This window comes from Hyla sarda, chromosome 8, assembly GCF_029499605.1.
Source record: "Hyla sarda isolate aHylSar1 chromosome 8, aHylSar1.hap1, whole genome shotgun sequence".
In the NCBI taxonomy this organism is placed as follows: Eukaryota; Metazoa; Chordata; class Amphibia; order Anura; family Hylidae; genus Hyla; species Hyla sarda.
Genome location: NC_079196.1, coordinates 197239341 through 197264034, shown reverse-complemented (window position 1 = coordinate 197264034; position 24694 = coordinate 197239341). Strand labels below are relative to the sequence as shown.

Here is a 24694-nt window from a genome sequence, read left to right as displayed (position 1 = left end):
TCTATGTCATCTCTATGTACTGACAATAGGGCCAGAATCCCCAAGCACCTGCTTTATAGAGCTTGGAATCTTGTCTTTACTGGTTCCTTATCTATAGCTCTGCACCTTATTTACCTATTATCTGTAGGAAATGTCTTGGCTTTATACCTCTGGTCATCATATGACATAAATCAGTTGATTTACTTAAGATAATCCCTTGAAAATTGCTTTGGCGGTCCATAACTTCAGATTCCCATCCCCCAACCATTGACTTACTAACCTGGCTTGTCAAATATACATACTAATAATCCCTAAGTGCTGCTTATCTCTCCTTGGTGGTTGCCAATTGACTAACCCCTTCCCCGGGGCAGGGCTCCATAGACATCTCCTTATAATGTTCATCTAGTCGTGAGGAGCCAGAGATGGTAATGGTGAGCATTAGTGCCTATGGCTTATCATTACGTCTATAGCACTAAACTTTTGGGATTTCATTTTCCTTTCTCTGTCGCTGGTAAATGCAGCTTTTAATCAGCTAATGGAGGAGATAGATATGTGCGCAGCACTTTATGTCAACCATATATGAACCAATACCAAAGCAATAAAGAAAAAGTAAAACATTCTTATGATAAGGTCCCAGTGCTATGTGCACGGAGACCATACTGCTTCCTAGTACAAGGCCACACGACTGCCATATTGGCTCTGTCCAATTTCCTAGAAGCAATGATTCACATGGATTCCAATCCAAAACCATTCCTTATGTGCATGATATACGGTGATACTACACAGGCCCCATGCATAAAGAAATCTTACTGTCTAAGCCTAGTACATTTTAAAGGAGTATTCCAGCTTTATACATCTTATAAGATGTATGATCGCAAGGGTCCTGCCGGTGGGGACTCCCGCGATGTCGGTGCAGCCCCTGGCGTTGACTGCCTCCGAGACGGGGACTTGATGTCACTGCCACGCCCCCTAGTGACATCAAACCACACCCCCTCCTTTCATATCTATGGGAGGGGGCGTGACGGCCGTCACGCCCCCTCCCATAGACATGAATGGAGGGGCGTGGTGTGAGTTCACTAGGGGTGTGGCTGGGACATCACGTCCCCGTCTCGGAGGCAGCGCCTGGCACAGAATGCCAGGGGCTGCACCAAGACCACGGGGTTCCCCAACGGCAGGATAAGGGATAAGGGATAAGATGTATAAAGCCGAAATAACCCTTTAAACTTTTTCATTCTAAATTTAGTACTCTTAGCAGTAAAAATGGTAGAAACCATAGCAAAGATCTCAGTTAACCCCTCATAATTGCACTATGCCGTGGCAAAGTTTGTCGGTCCTTACTGCTAATGTAAAGGTAACATATACATAAGATAACTTTTAGACCATTAGCTAATGTATCTTTTCTGATCACCCCAAACAGGAACCGAGTGTTCAAGTAGTCCCAATGAAATGAGAGAGGCCACTGTCAAACAGCTCTAGCTGTGGCCTATCTCCCCAAAAATTCAACCAATGTGATCCATCACTCTACCGATATCATCTGTCAAGTCCCGCCAAAATTGACAGGTTAGGCCGAACACGCATCTAATGTGTATAGTTGGATCTGTATGAGAGCCCCAAAACTATCACATGGGATTTATTGCAGTTGTCTCCTCCTATGGCCTTTTGACTGTCTTAGGCTTCAGGGCCCTCAACTCTTGCATCCCCAATAGTTTCACCCCCGTTACTGGGTTTCGTCACCAAAAAATTGAAGAACCTGTTGTAACTCACGGTCCATTTCTTTAACCCTTTATTTGCAAGCAATGCCCCTCCCATCCAGTAGGGGAACGGACCTAACAAGGCCAGGCCTTCTTTTTTGAATCAAGTAGTAGAAAAGGGGTATCCAGCTCTCGGTAGAAAAAAAATCCTGTAAAACTTAGCTTTTAATCTTGCATATTAAAATGAAAAAAGATTTACCACGGAGTGGTAAGTGACATGTCCCTTAAAATGGAAGCGAAACGCCGACTTGCTCTTCTTTTTTGAAGGGCACAAAAGATGCCACATAGGCTTCCCTAATTTTATGTACATTCTATTCCTAGTGTGTGAAAACAAAGTTGTCTTGCAACACACTAAGGGAACTGTAAGCTGCCAGAATGCATTATCCCCTGTACATAGACATCCTCATTTACAAACTAAATGAGTAAAGTTAAAATCCTAATTATACGGAAGAGTCTAATTATTCCATTTTATCAGCCGAATCTCATAAATACAAATTAACATATGATTCGTGGCCAATCACAGTCGTCCATAAATAATTCGGGCTCGGTAGGCAATGCAGTCGCTGTCATTGTATTTTATTGCCAGTACTATATTTTCACGTGCCGTTGCTACATTGTATGTAATACATAAGAGGAGACAATTAAGCTCGATTCTATAGGGTTAAACCAGTAATGTCATACCAGGCACATCATACTTAATTGCAAGAGGGAACCTAATGAATTGGTTTCTGTGAGTCAGCTACTTTACTCCGTCTCCCAGCATAACCAGTGTAACTCGGCTCAATCCATTCTGATGATCTCATCAATGTGAACCCGTTTATGGAGAACCAAATAGGCAGGTCTTTCACTGTGCACCAAATCGATGACTAGATCTAATGAATACGATATACGAGAGAGGACAGAGGTTGCTGTTAAAAATTCAATGATCACTGATGGAAAAATATGTCAGTACGGGCAAATCAATACATGTTTCATGCTATCATGAACACACAGGGATTTTATTTTCAGACCTTATTTATTTATTTCAAAGCATGTGTTTTTTGTGCCTTGTGCCTTGTGGTTTGCAGTTTATTTGATTCTGTTTTGTTGCGCCTGTTGTATACAATTTTTAGAGTTAAATCGTCGTCACAGTCTTTTAACTTTAACTTGTAATTTGTAATTGTTATATGTATTTTTTTTATTATTACAAAATATTAAATATAAGTATTGTCATTTACTTTATTGCTTTAATTTTTTTGTATTACTAATTATGTTATCAAAATTTTTTTTACCAATGATTATCATTATTTTAATTGTAGTAGTATTATTATTAATAATAATAATAATAATAATAACATTAGTAGTAGTAGCAGTAGTAGTTGAAGTAGTAGTACTAGTACTGTGAACCCTCAACTTACAATGGCCTCAACATACAATAGTTTTAACATACAATGGTCTTTTTTGGACCATTGTAACTTGAAACCAGACTTAGCATACAATGCTATGGAATGCGCAAAACATGTCAATGGCTGAAAGAACCGACCAATCAGAATGGGAATTCACCGATAAAACATCTGTATTACTGAAGTGCATGCACTGACTGGTGTCTGGTAGCACCCCCTACAGTACAGGGAGGTATTACATGTTCTATGCTACTTTTAACACATGCTATGGTTAGCCAAAAGTAAAGACGGTTCCATTTTACTTTTTTTTAGGACATTGCGTGTACTGTACAGGACCCTGAAGAAGCTCCTGTCCTCTACATAGACCAGTCTTTCCCAACCAGGGTGCCTCCGGCTGTTGCAAAACTACCACTCCCAGCATGCCCGGACAGCCAAAGGCTGTCCGGGCATGCTGGGAGTGGTAGTTTTGCAACAGCTGGAGGCACCCTGGTTGGAAAACACTGAAATAGACAGTGATTACAGCTCCCAGCAGATCTTTCTTACTTTTATATGGAAGGATTTGCTTTATCTATATTAGTTATCTACTTATTTTTCTTTAATCCTCACTTTTTCCTATTTTTGGATGACATTTTGGGGCTTCAGATCCAATTACCTGGTTTCCATAGAGTTATGGTCTCAACATACAATGGTTTCAACATACAATGGTCGTCCTGGAACCGATTAATATTGTAACTTGAGGGACTACTGTAGCAGTACTTTTACCAATATATTAACATATAAAATAATAATAATTATTATTATTATTATTATTATTATTAGCAAAAGTAAAACAGTAATTTATTAACATTATTATGTTATTAGTCATTTTAGAAAGATAACTCTATTACAATAATTTTTTATATTTTGTAGATTATTTTTTAAAAAACAATTTATTTCTTATTAACTCCAGTATTGTTAATATTATTTGTTTAATAATACTTATAATTATAACTATTTGAACTAACTAACTATACATAACTATATATATTTTTTGTATTTATTATTTCTTTTACCAAGCTATACAGAGCTTACATTTTACATTTCAATTGACATTTCAGTGCAATAACCAAACATGCTCCGTACACATAATGCATCACTAATTTACTTTTTATTTTATTTTAATGCTCCAACCCTCCCTCAGCACAACAAAATATAAGATTTTTTATTTATCTAGCCAATATGACCATATAAATCTAAATCTACGTCCACTATTCCGACCTACATATAATCACTTTTTCCCGTTTTACCAAAGCTGGACTAACTATTTTAACTGTTATATTAAAAGTATTATTATTATTATTATTTTTAAGACCATTTTTGATTTTATTATTATTATTATTAGAGAATAAAGTAGCGGTTCTTGTGCCTTGTGCTTACCTGTTGTAGCTGATGTGGCAGGCATGAGTTGGCAGCCATACTGGATGTAATTTCATAATTGAAATGACTTTGGGATGCTGAATATGTATTCTATGACTCCGCTGGCTTTGCAGAGAGATTGGGTGTGGGCTTTTATGTCTGTATCTACCATCTAATCGGACTGCTGGTACCTAGGTGAACTCATTAGACTCAATTCAGTTCACATTACATGCAGTTTTTATTCATTTTCTTAATTAAAGTGCATTTTTTAAAGAAAAATATTGCCATGAGAAGAAAGTGGCTTGACTTATAATCACAATTAAGATGTTTTATGAAGACCTGAAGTCTTTAGGCTGTGTTCACACATTAAATCTGGGATCTATGAGTTAGCAGGAGCGATCGGATAGGTGATGTCCTACTATATTTTAGAGGAAGTCAGCTGACCCGGGACTGACCACTTCCTCTTACACATTTTTAGCACTGTGATTTTCTGTGGGTTGGACTGGTGGTCACATGACCCAGTTACAGCAATAAAATATATGGATGCAACTGTGCTGGAATAAAACAGATGGTGCTGTAGGATTAGTGATGGTTAAGTGTTCATGATATGGGCAAAAAAACGAAACAAAAAAAACATTCAGTGCTTCTTTAAACTGTACCTGTCGCTTTAAAATACTCGTCCTAGAGACAAATCAAAAGTTTTGATCGGTCAATTTCTTAGAGTTCAGAATCCGACTGATCACTAGAATGGGCGGGGAGAAAAGCATGGGCTGATCAAGACAATGCCATAGGCTTACATTGTAAGTTTGTCTCCTTAGTGTGCTTTTCTCCTGGCTTGTTCTAGCGATAGGTCGGGGTCTGAACACTTAAACCCCGACTGATCAAAACTTTTGACATGTCTCAACAACCTATCAAAAGTTTTTGGAAGTGACAGTGCCCAATTAAGTCTACTAGGAGGTGATAAATTGATACTGTACCAGACCTTTCTATGGATATAGAAATAATTCTATGACTTACTATATTAACTATTAGAGATGAGAGAAGTTACAGTAATTTGATTCGTCACAAACTTCTCGGCTCGGCAGTTGCTGACTTTAGCCTGCATAAATTAGTTCAGCTTTCAGGTGCTCCGATGGGCTGGAGACTCTCTCCTAGGACTGTATCCAGCTTTCTCAGCCCACCGGAGCACCTGAAAGCTGAACTCATTTATCCAGGCTAAAGTAAGCAACCGCCGAGCCGCGAAGTTCATGACGAATTGATTTACTGTAAGTTCGCTCATCTCTATTAACTATTTAATGGTATAATAAAAATCATAATAACATTTTTAATAAGATGACAGGTAGTAGTCTTAGTAATATCAGTTTTAGCTTAGTAAATGCTCATTCAAACTACGGACTCTATTCCCGAGATTCCATGTGTAGCGGGAGCCACCAGATCAAGGAGGTACTAGGACCGCTTGGAAATGTGCCAGCAATGTATTCCCAGCAGATATTGCCGAAAGAATGAACATGTTCATTCTTTTGGCGATTCTGGGACACGGAATTTCGGCAGCAGAACGTCCGCCACAGAAATTCCATAGCGTAAGTGTTACATCTGAACCCTACTAAAAGCAAAGGACGCTGCTGCAATGTTTTTTCCGCAGTGGAATTCAGCTCAGAAAATACGTAAAGTGAATGGGCACTAGAAGGTAATAAGTTCATAGTGCCCCAGACTGATGATATTTCATAGCAGGGGTTCTCAACCGGGGGTACGCATACCCGTAGGGGTACGCCACTGTTTGTGCAGGGGTACGCCGATGCACTGACAAATACCGGCCATACATTGGCTAGTAATTGTCAGCGCACACGGGAGAATGGCCGTTGCAGCTCCCTGTATAGTATTGTGACCGGAGCTGCGCCCGAGTCTACTGTACGTGGTCGCTGGGGAGACGTTTGACCTCCCCTGATGTTGCGCGAAGGTGCCGCACAGCGCAGGAGGACATGACACGTCAGTGCAGCCCCGCCAAACAGGACTCTGGGACACGCTGTATAACCCGAACAGGACACATGCGAACAGGCCGGTAATGTAAAAACAAAAAAAAGTAAAAAATAAGTGTATGGGAGGGAGGAAGGGTTTTGTATGGAGAGAAATAATATCACAAGGGCAATAAGATGGAGGGAGGGAGAGAGGGATCATGGCAAAAGGGGATTAATATGGGGGGGGGGGTGATGATTATCCCTCCCCTCCATCTTAATCCCCTTGTGCCATTATTCTCCCTTTGATCCCCTTTTGCCATATCAGATAATAATGGCACAACATGATTAAGATGGAGGGGGAAAAATGGCAAAAGGGGATCAGAGGGAGACAGGAATAATGGCACAAGGGGATTAAGATGAGGGGGGGGGATAATGGCACAAGGGGATTAAGATTTGGGGGGGATAATAGAACAAGGGGATTAAGATGAGGGGGGGATAATGGCACAAGGGGATTAAGATTTGGGGGGGATAATAGAACAAGGGGATTAAGATGAGGGGGGGTAATGGCACAAGGGGATTAAGATTTGGGGGGGATAATAGAACAAGGGGATTAAGATGAGGGGGGGGATAATGGCACAAGGGGATTAAGATTTGGGGGGGGGGATAATAGAACAAGGGGATTAAGATGGAGGGGGGGGGATAATGGAAAAAGGGGATCAGAGGGAGACAGGAATAATGGCACAAGGGGATTAAGATGAGGGGGGGGATAATGGCACAAGGGGATTAAGATTTGGGGGGGATAATAGAACAAGGGGATTAAGATGAGGGGGGGGATAATGGCACAAGGGGATTAAGATTTGGGGGGATAATAGAACAAGGGGATTAAGATGAGGGGGGGATAATGGCACAAGGGGATTAAGATTTGGGGGGGATAATAGAACAAGGGGATTAAGATGGAGGGGGGGGATAATGGAAAAAGGGGATCAGAGGGAGACAGGAATGATGGCACAACGGGATTAAGATGAGGGGGGGGATAATGGCACAAGGGGATTAAGATTTGGGGGGGGGATAATAGAACAAGGGGATTAAGATGAGGGGGGGGGGATAATGGCACAAGGGGATTAAGATGAGGGGGGGATAATGGAAAAAGGGGATCAGAGGGAAACGGGAATAATGACAAAAGGGCATCAGAGGGAGACGGGAATAATGGTACAAGGGGATTAAAGGGTTACTCCGATGAAAAACTTTGTTTTTTAAATCAACTGGTGCCAGAAAGTTAAACAGATTTGTAAATTACTTCTATTAAAAAATCTTAATCCTTCCTGTACTTATTAGCTGCTGAATACTAGAGCGAAAATTCTTTTCTTTCTGAAACACAGAGCTCTCTGCTGACATCATGTCCACAGTGCTCTCTGCTGACATCTTTGTCCATTTTAAGAACTGTCCAGAGCAGCATATGTTTGCTATGGGGATTTCCTTTTACTCTAGATTCTTCCTAAAATGGACTGAGATGTCAGCAGAGAGCACTGTGGTCATGATGTCAGCAGACAGCTCTGTGTTTCAAACGGAAAAGAATTTCCACTGTAGGATTCAGCAGCTGATAAGTACTGGAAGGATTAAGAATTTTTAATAGAAGTAATTTACAAATCTGTTTAACTTTCTGGCACCAGTTGATTTAAAAAAATAAAAATAAAAAGTTTTTCACCAGAGTATCCCTTTAAGATGAGGGGGGGGGGGGGGGGTGTAATGAGACTAATGATATTATATAGTACCCCAGACTAATGATATTATATAGTACCCCAGACTAGTGATATTATATAGTGCCCCAGACTAATGATATTATATAGTACCCCAGACTAATGATATTGTATAGTGCCCCAGACTAATGATATTATATAGTACCCCAAACTAATGATATTATATAGTACCCCAGACTAATGATATTATATAGTGCCCCAGACTAATGATATTATATAGTACCCCAGACTAATGATATTATATAGTGCCCCAGACTAATGATATTATATAGTGCCCCAGACTAATGATATTATATAGTACCCCAGACTAATGATATTATATAATGCCCCAGACTAATGATATTATATAGTGCCCCAGACTAATGATATTATATAGTGCCCCAGACTAATGATATTATATAGTGCCCCAGACTAATGATATTATATAGTGCCCCAGACTAATGATATTATATAATACCCCAGACTAATTATATTATATAGTACCCCAGACTAATGATATTATATAGTGCCCCAGACTAATGATATTATATAGTGCCCCAGACTAATGATATTATATAGTGCCCCAGACTAGTGATATTATATAGTACCCCAGACTAATGATATTATATAGTGCCCCAGACTAATGATATTATATAATGCCCCAGACTAATGATATTATATAGTACCCCAGACTAATGATATTATATAGTACCCCAGACTAATGAAATTATATAGTGCCCCAGACCAATGATATTATATAGTACCCCAGACTAATGATATTATATAGTACCCCAGACTAATGATATTATATAGTACCCCAGACTAATGATATTATATAGTACCCCAGACTAATGATATTATATAGTACCCCAGACTAATGATATTATATAGTACCCCAGACTAATGATATTATATAGTGCCCCAGACTAATGATATTATATAGTACCCCAGACTAATGATATTATATAGTACCCCAGACTAATGAAATTATATAGTGCCCCAGACCAATGATATTATATAGTACCCCACACTAATGATATTATATAATGCCCCAGACTAATGATATTATATAGTACCCCAGACTAATGATATTATATAGTACCCCAGACTAATGAAATTATATAGTGCCCCAGACCAATGATATTATATAGTACCCCAGACTAATGATATTATATAATGCCCCAGACTAATGATATTATATAGTACCCCAGACTAATGATATTATATAATGCCCCAGACTAATGATATTATATAGTACCCCAGACTAATGATATTATATAGTGCCCCAGACTAATGATATTATATAGTACCCCAGACTAATGATATTATATAGTACCCCAGACTAATGATATTATATAGTGCCCCAGACTAATGATATTATATAGTGCCCCAGACTAATGATATTATATAGTACCCCAGACTAGTGATATTATATAGTGCCCCAGACTAATGATATTATATAGTACCCCAGACTAATGATATTATATAATGCCCCAGACTAATGATATTATATAGTGCCCCAGACTAATGATATTATATAGTACCCCAGACTAATGATATTATATAGTACCCCAGACTAATGATATTATATAGTACCCCAGACTAATGATATTATATAGTACCCCAGACTAATGATATTATATAGTACCCCAGACTAATGATATTATATAGTGCCCCAGACTAATGATATTATATAGTACCCCAGACTAATGATATTATATAGTACCCCAGACTAATGAAATTATATAGTGCCCCAGACCAATGATATTATATAGTACCCCAGACTAATGATATTATATAATGCCCCAGACTAATGATATTATATAGTACCCCAGACTAATGATATTATATAGTACCCCAGACTAATGAAATTATATAGTGCCCCAGACTAATGATATTATATAGTACCCCAGACTAATGATATTATATAGTACCCCAGACTAATGATATTATATAGTACCCCAGACTAATGATATTATATAGTGCCCCAGACTAATGATATTATATAGTGCCCCAGACCAATGATATTATATAGTACCCCAGACTAATGATATTATATAATGCCCCAGACTAATGATATTATATAGTACCCCAGACTAATGATATTATATAATGCCCCAGACTAATGATATTATATAGTACCCCAGACTAATGATATTATATAGTGCCCCAGACTAATGATATTATATAGTACCCCAGACTAATGATATTATATAGTACCCCAGACTAATGATATTATATAGTGCCCCAGACTAATGATATTATATAGTACCCCAGACTAATGATATTATATAGTACCCCAGACTAATGATATTATATAATGCCCCAGACTAATGATATTATATAATGCCCCAGACTAATGATATTATATAGTACCCCAGACTAATGATATTATATAGTGCCCCAGACTAATGATATTATATAGTACCCCAGACTAATGATATTGTATAGTGCCCCAGACTAATGATATTATATAGTGCCCCAGACCAATGATATTATATAGAGCCCCAGACTAATGATATTATATAGTACCCCAGACTAATGATATTATATAATGCCCCAGACTAATGATATTATATAGTACCCCAGACTAATGATATTATATAGTGCCCCAGACTAATGATATTATATAGTACCCCAGACTAATGATATTGTATAGTGCCCCAGACTAATGATATTATATAGTGCCCCAGACCAATGATATTATATAGAACCCCAGACTAATGATATTATATAGTACCCCAGACTAATGATATTATATAGTACCCCAGACTAATGATATTATATAGTACCCCAGACTAATGATATTATATAATGCCCCAGACTAATGATATTATATACTACCCCAGACTAATGATATTATATAGTGCCCCAGACTAATGATATTACATAGTACTCCAGACTAATGATATTATATAGTACCCCAGACTAATGATATTATATAGTGCCCCAGACTAATGATATTATATAGTGCCCCAGACTAATGATATTATATAGTGCCCCAGACTAATGATATTATATAGTGCCCCAGACCAATGATATTATATAGAACCCCAGACTAATGATATTATATAGTGCCCCAGACTAATGATATTATATAGTACCCCAGACTAATGATATTATATAGTACCCCAGACTAATGATATTATACAATGCCCCAGACTAATGATATTATATAATGCCCCAGACTAATGATATTATATAGTACCCCAGACTAATGATATTATATAGTGCCCCAGACTAATGATATTATATAGTACCCCAGACTAATGATATTATATAGTGCCCCAGACTAATGATATTATATAATGCCCCAGAGTAATGATATTATATAGTGCCCCAGACTAATGATAATATATAGTGCCCCAGACTAATGATATTATATAATGCCCCAGACTAATGATATTATATAGTGCCCCAGACTAATGATATTATATAGTGCCCCAGACTAATGATATTATATAATGCCCCAGACTAATGATATTATATAGTGCCCCAGACTAATGATATTATATAGTGCCCCAGACTAATGATATTATATAATGCCCCAGACTAATGATATTATATAGTGCCCCAGACTAATGAAATTATATAGTGCCCCAGACTAATTATATTATATAGTGCCCCAGACTAATGATATTATATAGTGCCCCAGACTAATGATATTACATAGTACTCCAGACTAATGATATTATATAGTACCCCAGACTAATGATATTATATAGTGCCCCAGACCAATGATATTATATAGAACCCCAGACTAATGATATTATATAGTACCCCAGACTAATGATATTATATAGTACCCCAGACTAATGATATTATATAGTACCCCAGACTAATGATATTATATAATGCCCCAGACTAATGATATTATATAGTACCCCAGACTAATGATATTATATAGTGCCCCAGACTAATGATATTACATAGTACTCCAGACTAATGATATTATATAGTACCCCAGACTAATGATATTATATAGTGCCCCAGACTAATGATATTATATAGTGCCCCAGACTAATGATATTATATAGTGCCCCAGACTAATGATATTATATAGTGCCCCAGACCAATGATATTATATAGAACCCCAGACTAATGATATTATATAGTGCCCCAGACTAATGATATTATATAGTACCCCAGACTAATGATATTATACAATGCCCCAGACTAATGATATTATATAATGCCCCAGACTAATGATATTATATAGTACCCCAGACTAATGATATTATATAGTGCCCCAGACTAATGATATTATATAGTGCCCCAGACTAATGATATTATATAGTACCCCAGACTAATGATATTATATAGTGCCCCAGACTAATGATATTATATAATGCCCCAGAGTAATGATATTATATAGTGCCCCAGACTAATGATATTATATAGTGCCCCAGACTAATGATATTATATAATGCCCCAGACTAATGATATTATATAGTGCCCCAGACTAATGATATTATATAGTGCCCCAGACTAATGATATTATATAATGCCCCAGACTAATGATATTATATAGTGCCCCAGACTAATGATATTATATAGTGCCCCAGACTAATGATATTATATAATGCCCCAGACTAATGATATTATATAGTGCCCCAGACTAATGAAATTATATAGTGCCCCAGACTAATTATATTATATAGTGCCCCAGACTAATGATATTATATAGTGCCCCAGACTAATGATATTACATAGTACTCCAGACTAATGATATTATATAGTACCCCAGACTAATGATATTATATAGTACCCCAGACTAATGATATTATATAGTACCCCAGACTAATGATATTATATAGTGCCCCAGACTAATGATATTAAATAGTACCCCAGACTAATGATATTATATAGTGCCCCAGACTAATGATATTATATAATGCCCCAGACTAATGATATTATATAGTACCCCAGACTAATGATATTATATAGTACCCCAGACTAATGATATTATATAGTGCCCCAGAATAATGATATTATATAGTGCCCCAGACTAATGATATTATATAGTACCCCAGACTAATGATATTATATAGTACCCCAGACTAATGATATTATATAGTACCCCAGACTAATGATATTATATAGTACCCCAGACTAATGATATTATATAGTGCCCCAGACTAATGATATTATATAGTACCCCAGACTAATGATATTATATATTACCCCAGACTAATGATATTATATAGTGCCCCAGACTAATGATATTATATAGTGCCCCAGACTAATGATATTATATAGTGCCCCCAGACTAATGATATTATATAGTGCCCCAGACTAATGATATTATATAGTACCCCAGACTAATGATATTATATAGTGCCCCAGACTAATGATATTATATAGTACCCCAGACTAATGATATTATATAGTACCCCAAACTAATGATATTATATAGTACCCCAGACTAATGAAATTATATAGTGCCCCAGACCAATGATATTATATAGTGCCCCAGACTAATGATATTATATAGTGCCCCAGACTAATGATATTATATAGTACCCCAGACTAATGATATTATATAGTACCCCAGACTAATGATATTATATAGTACCCCAGACTAATGATATTATATAGTACCCCAGACTAATTATATTATATAGTGCCCCAGACTAATGATATTATATAGTGCCCCAGACTAATGATATTATATAGTACACCAGACTAATGATATTATATAGTGCCCCAGACTAATGATATTATATAGTGCCCCAGACTAATGATATTATATAGTACACCAGACTAATGATATTATATAGTGCCCCAGACTAATGATATTATATAGTGCCCCAGACTAATGATATTATATAGTACCCCAGACTAATGATATTACATAGTACTCCAGACTAATGATATTATATAGTACCCCAGACTAATGATATTATATAATGCCCCAGACTAATGAAATTATATAGTGCCCCAGACTAATGATATTATATAGTGCCCCAGACTAATGATATTATATAGTACCCCAGACTAATGATATTATATAGTACCCCAGACTAATGATATTACATAGTACTCCAGACTAATGATATTATATAGTACCCCAGACTAATGATATTATATAGTACCCCAGACTAGTGATATTATATAATGCCCCAGACTAATGATATTATATAGTGCCCCAGACTAATGATGTTATATAGTACCCAAGACTAATGATATTATATAGTACCCCAGACTAATGATATTATATAGTACACCAGACTAATGATATTATATAGTACACCAGACTAATGATATTATATAGTACCCCAGACTAATGATATTATATAGTGCCCCAGACTAATGATATTATATAGTACCCCAGACTAATGATATTATATAGTGCCCCAGACTAATTATATTATATAGTACCCCAGACTAATGATATTATATAGTACCCCAGACTAATGATATTATATAGTACCCCAGACTAATGATATTATATAGTACCCCAGACTAGTGATATTATATAATGCCCCAGACTAATGATATTATATAGTGCCCCAGACTAATGATATTGTATAGTACCCCAGACTAATGATATTATATAGTACCCCAGACTAATGATATTACATAGTACCCCAGACTAATGATATTATATAGTACGCCAGACTAATGATATTATATAGTACCCCAGACTAATGATATTATATAGTACCCCAGACTAATGATATTACATAGTACCCCAGACTAATGATATTATATAGTACCCCAGACTAATGATATTATATAGTACCCCAGACTAATGATATTATATAGTACCCCAGACTAATGATATTATATAGTGCCCCAGACTAATGATATTATATAGTACCCCAGACTAATGATATTATATAGTGCCCCAGACTAATGATATTATATAGTGCCCCAGACTAATGATATTATATAGTACCCCAGACTAATGATATTATATAGTGCCCCAGACTAATGATATTATATAGTACCCCAGACTAATGATATTATATAGTACCCCAGACTAATGATATTATATAGTACCCCAGACTAATGATATTATATAGTACACCAGACTAATGATATTATATAGTGCCCCAGACTAATGATATTATATACTACCCCAGACTAATGATATTATATAGTGCCCCAGACTAATGATATTATATAGTACCCCAGACTAATGATATTATATAGTACCCCAGACTAATTATATTATATAGTGCCCCAGACTAATGATATTATATAATACCCCAGACTAATGATATTATATAATACCCCAGACTAATGATATTATATAGTACTCCAGACTAATGATATTATATAGTGCCCCAGACTAATGATATTATATAGTGCCCCAGACTAATGATATTATATAATACCCCAGACTAATTATATTATATAGTACCCCAGACTAATGATATTATATAGTGCCCCAGACTAATGATATTATATAGTACCCCAGACTAATGATATTATATAGTACCCCAGACTAATGATATTATATAGTACCCCAGACTAATGATATTATATAGTACCCCAGACTAATGATATTATATAGTGCCCCAGACTAATGATATTATATAGTACCCCAGACTAATGATATTATATAGTACCCCAGACTAATTATATTATATAGTGCCCCAGACTAATGATATTATATAATACCCCAGACTAATGATATTATATAATACCCCAGACTAATGATATTATATAGTACTCCAGACTAATGATATTATATAGTGCCCCAGACTAATGATATTATATAGTGCCCCAGACTAATGATATTATATAATACCCCAGACTAATTATATTATATAGTACCCCAGACTAATGATATTATATAGTGCCCCAGACTAATGATATTATATAGTACCCCAGACTAATGATATTATATAGTACCCCAGACTAATGATATTATATAGTACCCCAGACTAATGATATTATATAGTACCCCAGACTAATGATATTATATAATGCCCCAGACTAATGATATTATATAGTACCCCAGACTAATGATATTATATGGTACCCCAGACTAATGAAATTATATAGTGCCCCAGACCAATGATATTATATAGTACCCCAGACTAATGATATTATATAATGCCCCAGACTAATGATATTATATAGTACCCCAGACTAATGATATTATATAATGCCCCAGACTAATGATATTATATAGTACCCCAGACTAATGATATTATATAGTGCCCCAGACTAATGATATTATATAGTACCCCAGACTAATGATATTATATATTACCCCAGACTAGTGATATTATATAGTGCCCCAGACTAATGATATTATATAGTACCCCAGACTAATGATATTATATAATGCCCCAGACTAATGATATTATATAGTGCCCCAGACTAATGATATTATATAGTACCCCAGACTAATGATATTATATAGTGCCCCAGACTAATGATATTATATTGTACCCCAGACTAATGATATTATATAGTACCCCAGACTAATGATATTATATAGTACCCCAGACTAATGATATTATATAGTACCCCAGACTAATGATATTATATAGTACCCCAGACTAATGAAATTATATAGTGCCCCAGACCAATGATATTATATAGTACCCCAGACTAATGATATTATATAATGCCCCAGACTAATGATATTATATAGTACCCCAGACTAATGATATTATATAGTACCCCAGACTAATGAAATTATATAGTGCCCCAGACTAATGATATTATATAGTACCCCAGACTAATGATATTATATAGTACCCCAGACTAATGATATTATATAGTACCCCAGACTAATGATATTATATAGTGCCCCAGACTAATGATATTATATAGTGCCCCAGACCAATGATATTATATAGTACCCCAGACTAATGATATTATATAATGCCCCAGACTAATGATATTATATAGTACCCCAGATTAATGATATTATATAATGCCCCAGACTAATGATATTATATAGTACCCCAGACTAATGATATTATATAGTGCCCCAGACTAATGATATTATATAGTACCCCAGACTAATGATATTATATAGTACCCCAGACTAATGATATTATATAGTACACCAGACTAATGATATTATATAGTGCCCCAGACTAATGATATTATATAGTGCCCCAGACTAATGATATTATATAGTACCCCAGACTAATGATATTACATAGTACTCCAGACTAATGATATTATATAGTACCCCAGACTAATGATATTATATAATGCCCCAGACTAATGATATTATATAGTACCCCAGACTAATGATATTATATAATGCCCCAGACTAATGATATTATATAGTACCCCAGACTAATGATATTATATAATGCCCCAGACTAATGATATTATATAATGCCCCAGACTAATGATATTATATAGTACCCCAGACTAATGATATTATATAGTGCCCCAGACTAATGATATTATATAGTACCCCAGACTAATGATATTGTATAGTGCCCCAGACTAATGATATTATATAGTGCCCCAGACCAATGATATTATATAGAACCCCAGACTAATGATATTATATAGTACCCCAGACTAATGATATTATACAATGCCCCAGACTAATGATATTATATAATGCCCCAGACTAATGATATTATATAGTACCCCAGACTATTGATATTATATAGTGCCCCAGACTAATGATATTATATAGTACCCCAGACTAATGATATTTTATAGTGCCCCAGACTAATGATATTATATAGTGCCCCAGACCAATGATATTATATAGAACCCCAGACTAATGATATTATATAGTACCCCAGACTAATGATATTATATAGTACCCCAGACTAATGATATTATATAGTACCCCAGACTAATGATATTATATAATGCCCCAGACTAATGATATTATATAGTACCCCAGACTAATGATATTATATAGTGCCCCAGACTAATGATATTACATAGTGCTCCAGACTAATGATATTATATAGTACCCCAGACTAATGATATTATATAGTGCCCCAGACTAATGATATTATATAGTGCCCCAGACTAATGATATTATATAGTGCCCCAGACTAATGATATTATATAGTGCCCCAGACTAATGATATTATATAGTGCCCCAGACCAATGATATTTTATAGAACCCCAGACTAATGATATAATATAGTGCCCCAGACTAATGATATTATATAGTACCCCAGACTAATGATATTATATAGTACCCCAGACTAATGATATTATACAATGCCCCAGACTAATGATATTATATAATGCCCCAGACTAATGATATTATATAGTACCCCAGACTAATGATATTATATAGTGCCCCAGACTAATGATATTATATAGTGCCCCAGAGTAATGATATTATATAGTGCCCCAGACTAATGATATTATATAGTGCCCCAGACTAATGATATTATATAATGCCCAAGACTAATGATATTATATAGTGCCCCAGACTAATGATATTATATAGTGCCCCAGACTAATGATATTATATAATGCCCCAGACTAATGATATCATATAGTGCCCCAGACTAATGATATTATATAGTGCCCCAGACTAATGATATTATATAATGCCCCAGACTAATGATATTATATAGTGCCCCAGACTAATAAAATTATATAGTGCCCCAGACTAATTATATTATATAGTGCCCCAGACTAATGATATTATATAGTGCCCCAGACTAATGATATTACATAGTACTCCAGACTAATGATATTATATAGTACCCCAGACTAATGATATTACATAGTACTCCAGACTAATGATATTATATAGTACCCCAGACTAATGATATTATATAGTACCCCAGACTAATGATATTATATAGTGCCCCAGACTAATGATATTAAATAGTACCCCAGACTAATGATATTATATAGTGCCCCAGACTAATGATATTATATAATGCCCCAGACTAATGATATTATATAGTACCCCAGACTAATGATATTATATAGTACCCCAGACTAATGATATTATATAGTGCCCCAGACTAATGATATTATATAGTACCCCAGACTAATGATATTATATAGTACACCAGACTAATGATATTATATAGTGCCCCAGACTAATGATATTATATAGTGCCCCAGACTAATGATATTATATAGTGCCCCAGACTAATGATATTATATAGTGCCCCAGACTAATGATATTATATAGTACCCCAGACTAATGATATTATATAGTACACCAGACTAATGATATTATATAGTGCCCCAGACTAATGATATTATATAGTGCCCCAGACTAATGATATTATATAGTGCCCCAGACTAATGATGTTATATAGTACCCCAGACTAATGATATTATATAGTGCCCCAGACTAATGATATTATATAGTGCCCCAGACTAATGATATTATATAGTACCCCAGACTAATGATATTATATAGTACCCCAGACTAATGATATTATATAGTACCCCAGACTAATGATATTATATAGTACACCAGACTAATGATATTATATAGTACCCCAGACTAATGATATTATATAGTGCCCCAGACTAATGATATTATATAGTACCCCAGACTAATGATATTATATAGTGCCCCAGACTAATGATATTATATAGCACCCCAGACTAATGATATTATATAGTACCCCAGACTAATGATATTATATAGTACCCCAAACTAATGATATTATATAGTACCCCAGACTAGTGATATTATATAATGCCCCAGACTAATGATATTATATAGTACCCCAGACTAATGATATTATATAGTGCCCCAGACTAATGATATTACATAGTACCCCAGACTAATGATATTATATAGTGCCCCAGACTAATGATATTATATAGTACCCCAGACTAATGATATTATATAGTGCCCCAGACTAATGATATTATATAGTGCCCCAGACTAATGATATTACATAGTACCCCAGACCAATGATATTATATAGTGCCCCAGACTAATGATATTGTATAGTACCCCAGACTAATGATATTATATAGTACCCCAGACTAATGATATTACATAGTACCCCAGACTAATGATATTATATAGTACCCCAGACTAATGATATTATATAGTACCCCAGACTAATGATATTATATAGTACCCCAGACTAATGATATTACATAGTACCCCAGACTAATGATATTATATAGTACCCCAGACTAATGATATTATATAGTACCCCAGACTAATGATATTATATAGTACCCCAGACTAATGATATTATATAGTGCCCCAGACTAATGATATTATATAGTACCCCAGACTAATGATATTATATAGTGCCCCAGACTAATGATATTATATAGTGCCCCAGACTAATGATATTATATAGTACCCCAGACTAATGATATTATAAAGTGCCCCAGACTAATGATATTATATAGTGCCCCAGACTAATGATATTATATAGTACCCCAGACTAATGATATTATAAAGTGCCCCAGACTAATGATATTATATAGTACCCCAGACTAATGATATTATATAGTACCCCAGACTAATGATATTATAAAGTGCCCCAGACTAATGATATTATATAGTACCCCAGACTAATGATATTATATAGTTCCCCAGACTAATGATATTATATAGTACCCCAGACTAATGATATTATATAGTACCCCAGACTAATGATATTATATAGTACCCCAGACTAATGATATTATATAGTACACCAGACTAATGATATTATATACTACCCCAGACTAATGATATTATATAGTGCCCCAGACTAATGATATTATATAGTACCCCAGACTAATGATATTATATAGTACCCCAGACTAATTATATTATATAGTGCCCCAGACTAATGATATTATATAATACCCCAGACTAATGATATTATATAGTACCCCAGACTAATGATATTATATAATACCCCAGACTAATGATATTATATAGTACCCCAGACTAATGATATTATATAGTGCCCCAGACTAATGATATTATATAGTACCCCAGACTAATTATATTATATAGTGCCCCAGACTAATGATATTATATAATACCCCAGACTAATGATATTATATAGTACCCCAGACTAATGATATTATATAGTGCCCCAGACCAATGATATTATATAGAACCCCAGACTAATGATATTATATAATACCCCAGACTAATTATATTATATAGTACCCCATACTAATGATATTATATAGTACCCCAGACTAATGATATTATATAGTGCCCCAGACTAATGATATTATATAGTACCCCAGACTAATGATATTATATAGTACCCCAGACTAATGATATTATATAGTACACCAGACTAATGATATTATATAGTACCCCAGACTAATGATATTATATAGTACCCCAGACTAATGATATTATATAGTGCCCCAGACCAATGATATTATATAGTGCCCCAGACCAATGATATTATATAGAACCCCAGACTAATGATATTATATAATACCCCAGACTAATTATATTATATAGTACCCCAGACTAATGATATTATATAGTACCCCAGACTAATGATATTATATAGTGCCCCAGACTAATGATATTATATAGTACCCCAGACTAATGATATTATATAGTGCCCCAGACTAATGATATTATATAGTACCCCAGACTAATGATATTATATAGTACCCCAGACTAATGATATTATATAGTGCCCCAGACTAATGATATTATATAGTACACCAGACTAATGATATTATATAGTGCCCCAGACTAATGATATTATATAGTACCCCAGACTAATGATATTATATAATACCCCAGACTAATGATATTATATAGTACCCCAGACTAATGATATTGTATAGTACCCCAGACTAATTATATTATATAGTACCCCAGACTAATGATATTATATAGTACCCCATACTAATGATATTATATAGTACCCCAGACTAATGATATTATATAGTGCCCCAGACTAATGATATTATATAATACCCCAGACTAACGATATTATATAGTACCCCAGACTAATTATATTATATAGTACCCCAGACTAATGATATTTTCAGGTACCCATCTCACCTCTCTATCACTGTGCTATAATCAGCCTAAAAGGCTCCAGGCTGATGCCAACTATAACTGCGATGCCCTTTGACCATTATTTCTCCTCCATTTGTGAGTTCATAGAACAACACGATCCAAGGGAAGAAGCATCAGGTCGAGGGGAGTTTTGAAAGGCGAAACCTACGCAGCCTGAAACTTTAGCTCCCTTTACTGATATTACAAGTGCAGTTGAAAGTGATCAATAATTCATGTGGCTTTTCTTCAATACCTGGAATTGAACTCTAACCCTACGATGAACAGCTTCATTCATGGCAGTGTTTGGCATCTGCCGTCTGTTGTTTACATGACGCACTGTATACAGCAGCCGAGGGGTTGAAGCATAGACGACTCCAATTGTTCTTTTTTTTATGTCCTCGCTGCCGGGGTTGTCCTCTTGTGTGAAGTCTTTATTATATTGCGCTCCTTCTCAGTTATCATGACCTTCTATCTATCGTCAGATATGTTTTCACCTACTTCTATGACTAGACGTCAGTCTTCACTGTTGTTCTGCTCTTCTATTTATGAACCAGTAGAACAGTGTTTCCCAACGGTTGTGCCTCCAGCTGTTGGAAAACTACAACTCCCAGCATGCCTGGACAGCCGAAGGCTGTCCAGGCATGCTGGGAATTGTAGTTTTCCAACAGCTGGAGGCACCCTGGTTTGGAAACACTCCAGTAGAAGGTACACGACTCTTCAATATTGTATACAAAGTAGCACCCGTATAGGGCTTGTTTCAATCATTCCATTAATTACTGTTTGTAAATATTTTTTTTAATTTGCATTCATCACACATGCAAGTTTTCTTTTTTCTTTTTTTCTTTTCTGTTTTTTTTTTTGTTTGTTTTGTTTTTTACAAAAACATGTATTCATTGGCAGCATGGTGCAAGACGATTTTAAGAAAAACAGAATTTGACAGTGAATTATTAAAGGGGTACTCCGTTGAAAACCTTTTTTCTTTTAAATCAACTGGTGGCAGAAAGTTTAACATATTTGTAAATTACTTCTATTAAAAAATCTTAATCCTTCCAGTACTTATTAGCTGCTGAATGCTACAGAAGAAATTCCTTTCTTTTTGGAACACTGATGACATCACGAGCACAGTGCTCTCTGCTGACATCTCTGTCCATTTTAGCAACCATGGATAGCAGATGTATGCTAAGGGCAGCATGGTGGCTCAGTGGTTAGCACTGCTGCCTTGCAGTGCTGGGGACTTGGGTTCAAATCCCACTAAGGACAACAATGAATAAAGCATTGTTATTATTATAATAACATCAGCAGAGAGAACTGTGCTCGTGATGTCATCAGAGAGTATTCTAAAAAGAAAAGAATTTCCTCTGTAGTATTCATCAGCTAATAAGTACAGGAAGGATTAAGATTTTTTAATAGAAGTAATTTACAAATATGTTTAACTTTCTGCCACCAGTTGATTTAAAAGAAAAAAGGTTTTCACCGGAGTACCCCTTTAAAGAGGTTTTCTAGGACTGTAATTGGTGTTTTTGTAAGGCTCAATGGTTGGCATTGTTGTCTTGCAGCGTTGGGGTCCTGGGTTCTAATCCCACCATGGACAACATCTGCAACAAGTTCGTATAGTCTCCCCATATTTGTGTGGGATTCCTCCCACTCTCCAACACATACTGATAGGTGAATTTATATTATTAACCCTGATGGGGACAGGGATTAATTTGAGTTTACAGTGCTGTGGAATCTGTATGCGACATCTCTGTCCCTTTTAGAAACTGTCCAGAGCAGCATATGTTTTCTATGGGGATTTTCTCCTGCTCTGGACAGTTCTTAAAATGGACAGAGATGTCAGCAGAGAGCACTGTGCTCGTAATTCAGCAGAGAGCTCTGTGTTCCAAAAAGAAAAGAATTTCCTCTGTAGTATCCAGCAGCTAATAAGTACTGGAAGGATTAAGATTTTTTAATAGAAGTAACTTACAAATCTGTTTAGCTTTCTGGCCCAGTTGATTTATAAAATCAAACGTTTTCCACCAGAGTACCCCTTTAAGGGGTTGTTCACTAAGACAATTTCTTGATTTGTAGTGGTAGTAGATAAGGGTCAAGTCCTGGGAATAAAGTGTGGGAACTCACCCAAGATTTGTACTCAAGGGCTGGTCCTACAAGATTTCTGCTAATGTGAACAGTGTTCCTGCTGTGGAAAAAGTGCAGGAACTCCGTTCCCATGTGTACCTGCAGGACTTGAGCCCTGAGTCATTAAAGGGGTATTCCAGGAAAAAACATATATATATATATATATATATATATATATATATATATATATATATACATATATATATATATATATATATATATATATATATATATATATCAACTGGCTCCAGAAAGTTAAACAGATTTCTAAATTACTTCTATTAAAAAATCTTAATCCTTTCAGTACTTATGAGCTTCTGAAGTTAAGGTTGTTCTTTTCTGTCTAAGTCCTCTCTGATGACACTTGTCTCGGGAACCACCCAGTTTAGAAGAGGTTTGCTATGGGGATTTGCTTCTAAACTGGGCGTTTCCCGAGACAGGTGTCATCAGAGAG

General features: G+C 35.6%; 1 protein-coding gene across 7 annotated transcripts in view; it reads left to right on the top strand.

Moving 5' to 3' along the window:
- The window catches only part of ELFN1 (extracellular leucine rich repeat and fibronectin type III domain containing 1), a 581118-nt gene that overhangs the window by 159195 nt on the left and 397229 nt on the right, over positions 1 to 24694 (top strand). The gene's annotated exons all lie outside the window — the stretch shown is intronic.